The sequence below is a fragment of the Equus asinus genome, chromosome 3 (genome assembly GCF_041296235.1).
Source record: "Equus asinus isolate D_3611 breed Donkey chromosome 3, EquAss-T2T_v2, whole genome shotgun sequence".
Classification (NCBI taxonomy): domain Eukaryota; kingdom Metazoa; phylum Chordata; class Mammalia; order Perissodactyla; family Equidae; genus Equus; species Equus asinus.
Genome location: NC_091792.1, coordinates 71,152,251 through 71,162,275, shown reverse-complemented (window position 1 = coordinate 71,162,275; position 10,025 = coordinate 71,152,251). Strand labels below are relative to the sequence as shown.

Here is a 10,025-nt window from a genome sequence, read left to right as displayed (position 1 = left end):
TTTTGAGGGAGACCTTTGGCAAGCGGTCTCTGTCAAGCTCACATTTGCTTGTAGCCCTAAACTCGTTTAAACGAATAGAGCAGGTAAGACCATGACTTCCGGGGCATCGGTTGGTCGCCTGTGGGAAATGTTGGCATGCTCATTTACTCCCGCTGGGGGCAGGGAGAAATGGCAGAGGGGCATTTGAGACCCTGTTTGCTGACATTTAATGTACACATTTACTCAGGAATCTGCTCCAGGAATCTGAGACAAAAGGAAGGTCTGATGCTGTCTCCCTAAGAGCTGGTGAGGTCCAAGACTGGTCCTCTGGGACGAGGGGCTGCCCTCAGCTGGGGCTCCTGGGGCCAGCTGGCCTCCTGATTGAGTCCTCCAGGTCAGTGTGCCTCTCAACCTGCATCACCCTTCTCCCCGTGTCTTCTGGGTTAGCTTAACACCCTTCACTTTGTGTATCGAATTCTCTAGGCGTCGACCGTATATTTTGCTTTGATTCCCAGACTGACTACAGTCTCCATCGAGAAGACCTCAATCTTACCTCCTGCAAAAATAGAGGAGAAGGGGAAGAGGGCAGAGGAGTGGAGAGGGTGGGGGTCGTACAAGGTAATCTCCGTGGTCCTGTCCAGCATCTTCTGACTCTCTTTTACCTGAGGTCACCGGGAACGACAGCGAAGAAGGACTGTTGCAGCAGCCTCGTGAGCGTTCTCCCCATGGGCTCTTGGTAGACGCTGACCATTTGGCTGCAGGTCCAGTTGAGGCACCGAGCACAGGAGCAGCAGTTGGCTGAGCTTCCTGGTGCGGCACCTCCTTCGCAGGGTGGCGGGGTGGAGGGGGTGGGGGAGGGGGGTTGGCGGTAGCGCCTGTGAAGGGCCCAGCATGCACCACTGCGGGAAACCCCTCTGTAGCTGTTTCCTTGTTCTCTTTACCACCCGCCCCCTGGCCCCTGCCTGATCAGAAACCCAGGGCCTTTTCTACCCTATCCCTTCCATTAGAAACTCTTGACCTGAAGTCCATTCAGCACAGTATAGTGGAAAAGAACGGCGTTCTGCGTGTGTACACCGGAGCTGCAGACCTGGGTTTGACTTCTACTCTGCACCTAGTAGCTGTGTGACCTTGGCCAAGTCTCTTGCCCCCATATCCTCAATTTCTGGCACTTTTGAGTGATATTAACAATGTAATTCCACAAGGAGGACACAGGAAAAAAGTACAGTAGATTAAGAGTATCTGTTGCAGTTCTCAGGGGCACTGTGATTGCTGTACAACAGAGCACTTCACACTAAGGTGTATACGACAGCTTCCTGTTGCTTCCTCCCAGCCCCCTCCCACCCTCTTCCCTAAGCCCCGCGAATTTTATCAAAGAAGATAACCAGTCTAATGAGTGAGGCCACAGGGAGCTCTCTGGCACTAGCCATGGGCTGAGGAGCTAGTTGGGGGGACAATAGGACTTCATTTTGTCCTTGAAAGCCCAAGGTTAGGTTCAGAGCAGAGCGGGAATGCTGAGTGCAAAAGAGTTAGCTCCAACTTAGGGGAGGCAGCCAGGGCATCTGGCCCGAAATGGCAGCTTGAGAGGAAGTAGCCGGCTGCCTGTTCTGGAACCTCTCAGAGCAGTGTTTAGAATGTTCTCTCTCACTAATCCTATTTAAAGCCGACTGCTGAGAGCGGAGGCGGGAGTCCTGTTCCAACTTGCGGGGAGGCTCTGCCGCCAGGCCCTGCGCTGCGCCATGCGCCATGCGGGTGGGCAGAGGGGCTCCCCTAGGAGAGCTGCCGAGGCTCGCCTCCCCTCAGACCTGCGTTCTGCTGGCCTGCCCAGCCCTCCGCCCTCATAGGTGCTGAAGGAGAGGCTGCCTGCTGAGAAGGCAGGAAGTGTGAGCTGGCAGGCTGGCTGTGCTGGCAAGGAAGGGGTGCTAGGGAACGGTGAGCAATCTCCATGGGGGGCAGGTAGGGGAGGGAGGGAGAAGAAAGAGGGGACTCTTGTGCAGGAGTGTTTTCGGGACAGTCCCTTTCCCTCTGGGCATGAGGAAGTCTCTGACTGCTTTGAAAAGTAAGAACAAACATTTCCAGCCTCTATTTTTGGGGTTCTCATAGAAAAGCCAGATCTAGGGAAAAGGGACCTCCCTCACCTGGAAGGAGAAATGTGTGAGCAAACCTCCTAGCTATAGCATGGGGTCAGCTTTTTGCAGAGGGAGAAGGGCGGGCAGAGTTTCTGGTGTTGTTTCTGGGAGACCAAAAAAGAGACTTCTTTTCCTAAATATATCTCTGTAAATGAGAGTCAATGCTTGAGATTCATTTATGGGCGACAGAATCTTCCAGTGCCATCTGAAGACTGCAGTTTACGGGCAGCTCTGACATTCACCAGCTACGTGACCACGGATGTCGTGTAACCTGGGCTGACTTTCTGTAAAGCGGACAGCGCCCCATCTGCCAGACCTCAGATCTCACTGCATCATCACCAGGACCCAACCAGGTGACAGCAGGAAAGTGCTTTTAAACTGTGAGTAGCTGTGCGCTCGTAGCTGGGGCCTCCCCTTCACTCAGCATCCCCCCTCCCTCCTGCAGACTTTAAGCTCCTCAGTTACACTTGTTCCCAGTATTCTGAGAGCTGTAAGGGCCCAACGCTGAAATGTCCCAGCAGAAGCTGGCTGGCTCTCCTGGTCCCTGCCTCTTGAGCTGAGGGCCTTTCTTGTTCTGGGCCTTTTCCGGATTGCCTGAGAAGGGACCTCGATGGAAGTCAGAGGCTTTCCTAGCCAGGCTGGCGGCGGGTGGAAGACTACAAGAGTGAGCTGGGAATAGAATCAACCCATGGGAAATGCTGAACCATGTGATGGAGTCTGAAGGCTTAGTAGCAAGAGTAATGTGCCAATAGGAAGCCAAATTTGTAAACTCTGGTCCAGCACTGGTGGGGCCAAGCGATCTTTGTAAAGGCGCTTAAGTGTTTTGTGCTTAGGTTTTCCTCTCAGTAAAATGGGGATGAAAAAAAACCATCTTGTGTTTCCATTTGGTTTGCATGTGGCTGAGGGGATTGTGAACGAAAGGCTGCCATGTAGGTGCTTTAGGCTCCTGGGATGTCGAGACTGTCCTTGACGACACCCATTTGGTGTGCTCTGGCTGTCTTGAAGCTCAGCCAACTCCACTCTGGTTTGCATTAAACTCCCATGACGCCAGGCACTGCCTTGAAAGCACTAAAGCAGTCGAATGGAATATGCTATTTTAGGACTTAAAACTAAAAAGCAAAAAAAAAAATTGATGCGAGCATAAAGGGGTAATTTAACAGGATTGTACCCATGAAGAAAGGGAAAAGACCTTATATATTAACTTGTGGTCCAGTGAGCTTGACATTCATGTGGCAAGTGGAACCACCACAACTGACAGAACGAGTTACCAGCTTTGTTATCCCCAGGCAGGGAGAGGGAGGGGCAAAGTATCTTCAAGGTGTCTTCGGGGAATTGAGGACCAACACTCTTATTTTACTCGGACAGAATCTTGGCCTGGAGGGCAGACGATGTGGGCCTTTGGGATTTCCTTTCCTCCCTCTGGAGCAGACAGTGTGTTTGTAGAACACTTTACATTTTCCAAGTCCAAACATTATCTTGTTTGATCTTTGCCAACCTCTTCAGGTAGGAAGGGCATATATCACGATCCCCCCAGCAGATGAGGAAATGGAGGCTCAGCAAGATTCAGTCACATACTTGCCAAGCCACAGAATAAAGCAGAAGCCACTTCTTTCTTTGGTTCACATTCTTGATGTCCAAACGGAAACACTCCACCTGTGGTAGTTAGAATTTCATAGCTTTGACAGAACTAGAAGTCCTGCTGCCCAACATCGCATCTAATGCAAGCATCCTTGCCGCAGCACACGGTGCAGGTGGTTCTCCAATGCAGCTTGACGATTTACATCAACAGAGAACGCACTATTTTATGAAACAAACCAATTTATTTTTGACATCTATAAGTGCTGGAGAGTTTTGGTGAAATTAAAATAAAAATCTCTCTCTCAGTAATGTCTACTCATCATTTCATGCTTCATTACATGTTGAAGCCCGAAGAGAGCTTAGAAATGATGAAACGATCGATGCCTCAGGTCTGAGTGGCAAGGCCAGCGTGAGTTGGGAGTGAGCTCAGGGCTCCGACTGCAGGACGGTCCTCTCACCCCTCTGCTACTCTGCTCTCTTGAGCAGCCCTAGTAAGACTGCTCTCTCCTCCACCTGAAACTCTTGCAAATATTTGAAAACCACAATTCAGTCCACTTGAATTTCCTCCCTTTTAAATTTAATGTTCCCATTTTACTTGTTACTCATATAATATGATTTTAACCCACTGTGCTAGGTGCTAGGAACAGAGCAGTGAAGAACACAGATGTGTCCTTGTCCTCATGAAGCTTGCAGTCTGCTGGGGAGTACAGTCACTGAACAGGTCAGTTGCGGGGGATGTGAGGCCATGGGAGGCAAGGTAGTCTAGGAGGTGCAGGGACATCTAGGCCCCCTCCCCTGTGCTCCCACGACCATGCTTGTTTTTGTGTGCCCACGTGCTGTCTAGTTAGGGTCTCTATACCATGTGGGGCTCTGAAGAGCTCACATCAATCCAGTATTTGCTCAAGGCAGAATGTCATTCCCTCTCTCTCTCTCTCCCCACACACTAAACTTCCGGGAAGGCGAGCTGAGACTGAGCTTGCTTTTAACCACGTGCATGGTATTGCTGCCTTCCCCTGAAATCTAGAGGCTCTACTGACCAGTTAGACCTGGTCACTTTTTGAAATTGAAATGAAGCAATTCACAACTTACTCATCTTAAATCTCATCTTTTTGGTTTGGGCCCAAGATTCTAGTCTGTAACAATCTCTTCTTGTCTCTGTTTCTATTAACAAAGATATGTTTCCAAGAACTAGATATGTGCTCAGGCTGTCTCAGTTTATGGGAGTTTATTGTAAGGACAAAGAAAGCTTCTGCAGAGCCCCAGTGAAGGCATTCTGAGCAGGGGAGAGGAGGTGAGCACAGCAGCTTCAGCGGGAGGACAGCCCTGGGGACTGGCTGCGGTGTAAGTGCTCTCACTCCTCCACCTCTCCTTCTTACTCTGCTCTCTGTTCTTTTCCTTCCTACTTCTGCCTGTGGTTTCTTTTTATTCTTGGTTTCTTCCTGTTGTCTTTTCTCTGTGTCTTTCCACTTCTGCAGCATTCTGTCAGCATCATTTGCTACTTTTCAATGCCCAGATCTGATTAAGTCAGCCATCCCTCTCAAGAATCAGGTGCCCATACAGCCCTGGCTATTGGCTCTGTCTCTGGTCCAATGAGCTATGGGCAGGACTGTGGCCTTGTGTGGAAACTAGCATGCTTACTTACACTTAAGGAATCTCTCAGAAGAGGGATGTAGATGCACAGACTCCAGAGCACAGACTCTTTAAGACACTACAAGTGTCTGAGTGCCTCATAATTCTCTCCTTACCTGCAGAGGGCTTTCATTCTCTTAAACTTTTGTCTTCTGTCTTCTGGGCTTTACCCATTTGTGTCTCAGTTTCAGACCTGGTACCTCCCTTACAAGATGAGCATTTTCCCTATTCCCCTTCATGTGTGTGCTGAAAGCAAGGCTCATGACCCCAACCACTTGTCACCTGAATCAGAGGACATTTACTGCTTTTAATCTAAATGATACCATTATAACAGGGGTGTCTTATGCGTCAACAGATACTCTCCAAACTTGTGGTGGAATTAGCAGTCATTCAGTTTCTCTTGTCACTCCGTCCAGCCTTTGAAGGACAACCCGGAAGGAGACTCAGAGGCTGGCTCTCTGAAGGGGTGGAGACACTCATCTGTGGTCCCTGCGGTCAGCCTTCAGCAGTTTGAGTTGGGAGAGCTTTTTCGTTTCTGTAGAACTTGAAGGCTGCCGTTTGAAATGGCACTGGATCAAGTGTTCATTGGCCACCACCTACTTCCGACATGGAACACAACTGCTCGTCCAGTTGCAAGCACAGAATGAAGGTGAATCAGCTCATGGATGGCCTTCAGAAATTCTGAGCTTGGTTTTAGACATTGTAACATATATTAAGACCAACAGGGCAAAAGAGGTCCTTTAAGTGTGAAATTAAAGTATTATCCAAGGATAGTCGTGTCTGTGGGATCAATAGTCTCCTGTTGTTTGTCCTGTCGTTTTCAAAGTGTGGGAACTTATTAGAAATGCAAATTCTCATGCACCACCCCACCTACCAAATCATGCCTTGTGAACTACTGTGCAATTCGAAGATGGTGTTCTTTAGGGGTTTGAATAGCACCACTCTTTTCTACTCTGCACTCACAACCAATTATCAATAAGACAAAGAAAAGGTGGATGTGGTTGAAAAATGAAGACACCACCTTTGTTACTAACAAGGACCAGATTGGAGAATGTGGATTGAGTCAGTGGGCAATGAGCTTCCTAATATTTCAAGAAATCCTTCCTGTTGGGTGATAGACACCAGTAATGCCACACTTCACATTGAAGAAAACATCAAGAATGGGGACGAAGTATTTCTCCCTAACAACACTAGATGTTTAACCCACAGGGTTTAGCCATGAAGCCAAGAGTCCACCAAGAATGCCACCCTCCCCATTCTGGCTGGAGACAGTACTAAATCAAGGCAGTGTGCTCCCCGAGTCCCCAGTTCCCAGGGACCAGCTATGGCTTCTGTGAGTATCTTCCTGGGACCTCTGCAGGGCAGTTTAGAGTTTATCTCTGAAGCCTCCGAAATGGTTCAGAACACTCCACTAATTACATAAACCCAAGAGTACTCTGTACCTATGATTGAAAATTGACTCCCTTCCCCATTCCAAATTATGTCCAACCACATTTTCCAACCTAGCATAGCAGAGGTTTTTCAATTAATTATATGACCCACTAAGATCTTCCAATTATAAACCATATAAAGACAATTCAATAATAAAATTGTCAACAATTTAGGAATGCCCAAGATTTGCATATAAATGCCCCTCATTATCAAATTCCCAGGGAGAATTTTAAGTTCAAAGACTAAGTTTCCTTGCCAAGTCAAAGTTCAAAGAAGCTAATCTCCACAATAAAATTCGCTTGCGTTTATGAGTTGAAGTTCAAGGAAATTAAAGTCTGAAATTCATCCTCTTCAATTTCTGACTCTGCCTAGACTCAGCCAGAGAACTTGCTGATGGCTGGGTTGAGCTGGGATTCTTTCAGCAGCTGCACCCTGGGCTCTCAATGGATGGTGCAATTTCTTCAGGGCCTCAGGAGTTCTATTAATCCAATGCCAAACCTCAAATACCCCACTTTTAAAGAGCTCCATCAGGTAATAGAACATATAGATTATCACAGTACAGTCTTCATATATCCCCAGATCCCCCCTGACAAAGATTCTTTCCTTGACCAAACTCTAATCAGGTTCCTCTGAGCTCTTTTTCAACTAAGCTGGTCCTTGGGCATGTTCTCAAGAGCCCAATTTTAGACAGAAGCCTACTAAGTTGAGCTAGAGTCCCTCACCCTTGATATCTCATCACCCTTGATATCTGGTCAGGTGCTTCAGCCCCCTGCAGCTCCCAGGTGATGTCTGCTCACCTTGGCCAGCTCTCAGCAGGAGCCCTTCTTCCTGATGTTTCCTCACACTAGTGTTCCATCAGCTGACACCCAGCCTAGGCTGTAAATCTTCACTTTTGCTTGTTGTATTCAGAGTGGAGCCCAAGCTCTCTCCCCACCGCAACACCCCATCGTGGTGATCCCTCCAACTATGGCGATGGTCCACCTGAATAGAGTCTGCCCGACTATTTTTTAACAAGTGCCAGAATGAATCACTTTTTCTCTAACATCTCCACTTAAGAAAGCCAGTCTTGGGGTCAGCGTGGTGGCGCATTGGTTAAGTTTGCGTGCTCCACTTCGGCGGCCCGGCGTTCACCGGTTCAGATCCCGGGTGCAGAACTACGCACTGCTTATCAAGCCATGCTGTGGCAGGCATCCCACATATAAAGTAGAGGAAGACGGACATGGATGTTAGCTCAGGGCCAGTCTTCTTCAGCAAAAAGAGGAGGATTGGAGGCAGATGCTAGCTCAGGACTAATCTTCTTAAAAAAAAAAAAAAAAGAAAAAGAAAGAAAGAAAACCAGTCAACCTCCAGCAGTTATCCTAGGCAAAATTATGTTCTCACGCTCCAATATTTAGTGCCACCCAAGGACCATTCTATCCTAGGGGAGGAGGAAGACAAAGGAACTCTTGGCTTTTGCTTCATCATTATGTTTCTCAGTTGACATCATTGTCTGGAGTCCACAGCTGATGAACTTACCCTCAATTGAAGGAAAGCTCCTAGTAAGAGGTTAATTTTGGCACAGTGCGTTGATTTTGGCACTATGCATTTACCTAAACTGAGGCAGGAATCCGCCTGTGCATCTGCCTGTTCTCTGAGCAGAGCATTGAGACACTGCTGTTTTTCTGGCAGAGATTGCAAATTTGCATTAGCATTGTCCCTCTAGCCCTGAATTCCTGAAATTTCAGTGTTTCGTTGAGAGTGAGCTCCATCTGGTAACACAGCCTCTGCTCTATCTTGTGAGCTGATAGTTTCAGTTCTGGACCACACAAGGGGCTACCATTGCCTCTTATTTTGGAATTGTTATGACCAAGAACCTTCTGGAGAAAGTTTTCACCTCATCCCCACATTTGTTTCAGTTGGAAAATCACCCTCCACTGATTCTGGCCAGGAGCTACTGTGGGTTTCTAAATCTTCTGCCCCTATGGCCTAGGAAGGACCAATTTTGTCACCTTGACTTTTCAAGACAGTGCATTTTTTAAAAATTATTTTATTGAGATCATATTGGTTTATAACATGCAATTTCAGGTGTACATTATTATATATCAGTTTCTGTATAGACTGCATCATGCTCACCACCAATAGTCTAGTTTTTATCCATCACCATAAACATGTGCCCCTTTTCCCCTCCCCTGTCTTCCCCTGGTAACCACTGAACTCTTTTCTTTGTCCATGTGTTTGTTTATATTCCACATGAGTGAAATCATATAGTGTTCGTCTTTCTCTTTCTGGCTTGCTTTGCATAACAATACCCTCAAGGTCCATCCGTGTTGTTGCAAATGGGATAATTTTATCTTTTTTTATGGCTGAGTAGTATTCCATTGCATGTTTATACCACATCTTCTTTATCCATTCATCAGTCGATGGGCACTTGGGTTACTTCCATGTCTTGGCTATTGTGAATAGTGCTGCAATGAACACAGGGGTGCATAAATCTCTTTGTATTGTTGATTTCATGTTCTTTGGATAAATACCCAGTAGTGGGATACCTGGATCATATGGTATTTCTATTTTTAATTTTTTGAGAAATCTCCATACCATTTTCTATAGTGGCCGCACCAGTTTGCATTCCCAGTAGCAGTGTATGAAGGTTCCCCTTACTCCACAACCTCTCCAACATTTGTTATTTTTTGTCTTGTTAGTTATAGCCATTCTGATGGGTGTAAGGTGATATCTCATTGTAGTTTTGATTTGCATTTCCCTAATAATTAGTGATGTTGAACATCTTTTCATGTGTCTGTTGGCCTTCTGTATATCTTCTTTGGGAAAATCTCTGTTCATATCGTCTGCCCACTTTTTGATCGGGTTGTTTGTTTATTTGTTGTTGAGTTGTATGAGTTCTTTATATATTTTGGAAATTAACCGCTTGTTGGATATATGATTTGCAAATATTTTATTCCAGTTTGTGGGTTGTCTTTTTGTTTTGTTCATGGTTTCATTTGTCTTGCAGAAGCTTTTTAGTCTGATGTAGTCCCATTTGTTTATTTCTTTTGTTTCCATTGCCTGAGTAGACATTGTATTTGAAAAGATATTGCTAAGACCAATGTCAAAGAGTATGCTGCCTGTGTTTTCTTCTAAGTGTTTTATGGTTTCAGGTCTTACATTCAGGTTCAAGACACTATATTTTTTTGATATCTGTATTCCATAAATTTCTTGGGCGTATTCCCTCAGGGCCTAGGCCTCTTTTGCTGTCTTAGCTCTGATGCACATAAAGGTGAAGTCATAAGACATGGCTTATGTCTGTGG

General features: G+C 46.5%; 1 long non-coding RNA gene across 2 annotated transcripts; it reads left to right on the top strand.

Annotated features, from left to right (window-relative positions):
- The first annotated feature begins 1,660 nt into the window (after positions 1-1,660).
- On the top strand, positions 1,661-8,043 carry LOC123284432 (uncharacterized). 2 transcript variants are annotated; one of them, XR_006525366.2, is made up of 5 exons: positions 1,661-1,908; positions 2,295-2,485; positions 4,318-4,404; positions 4,857-5,024; positions 5,668-8,043. It is a non-coding gene; the product is annotated as an uncharacterized lncRNA (long non-coding RNA). The 2 variants fall into 2 exon arrangements; XR_006525363.2 differs by having other exon boundaries at positions 5,729-6,078.
- The last annotated feature ends 1,982 nt before the right edge of the window (positions 8,044-10,025 follow it).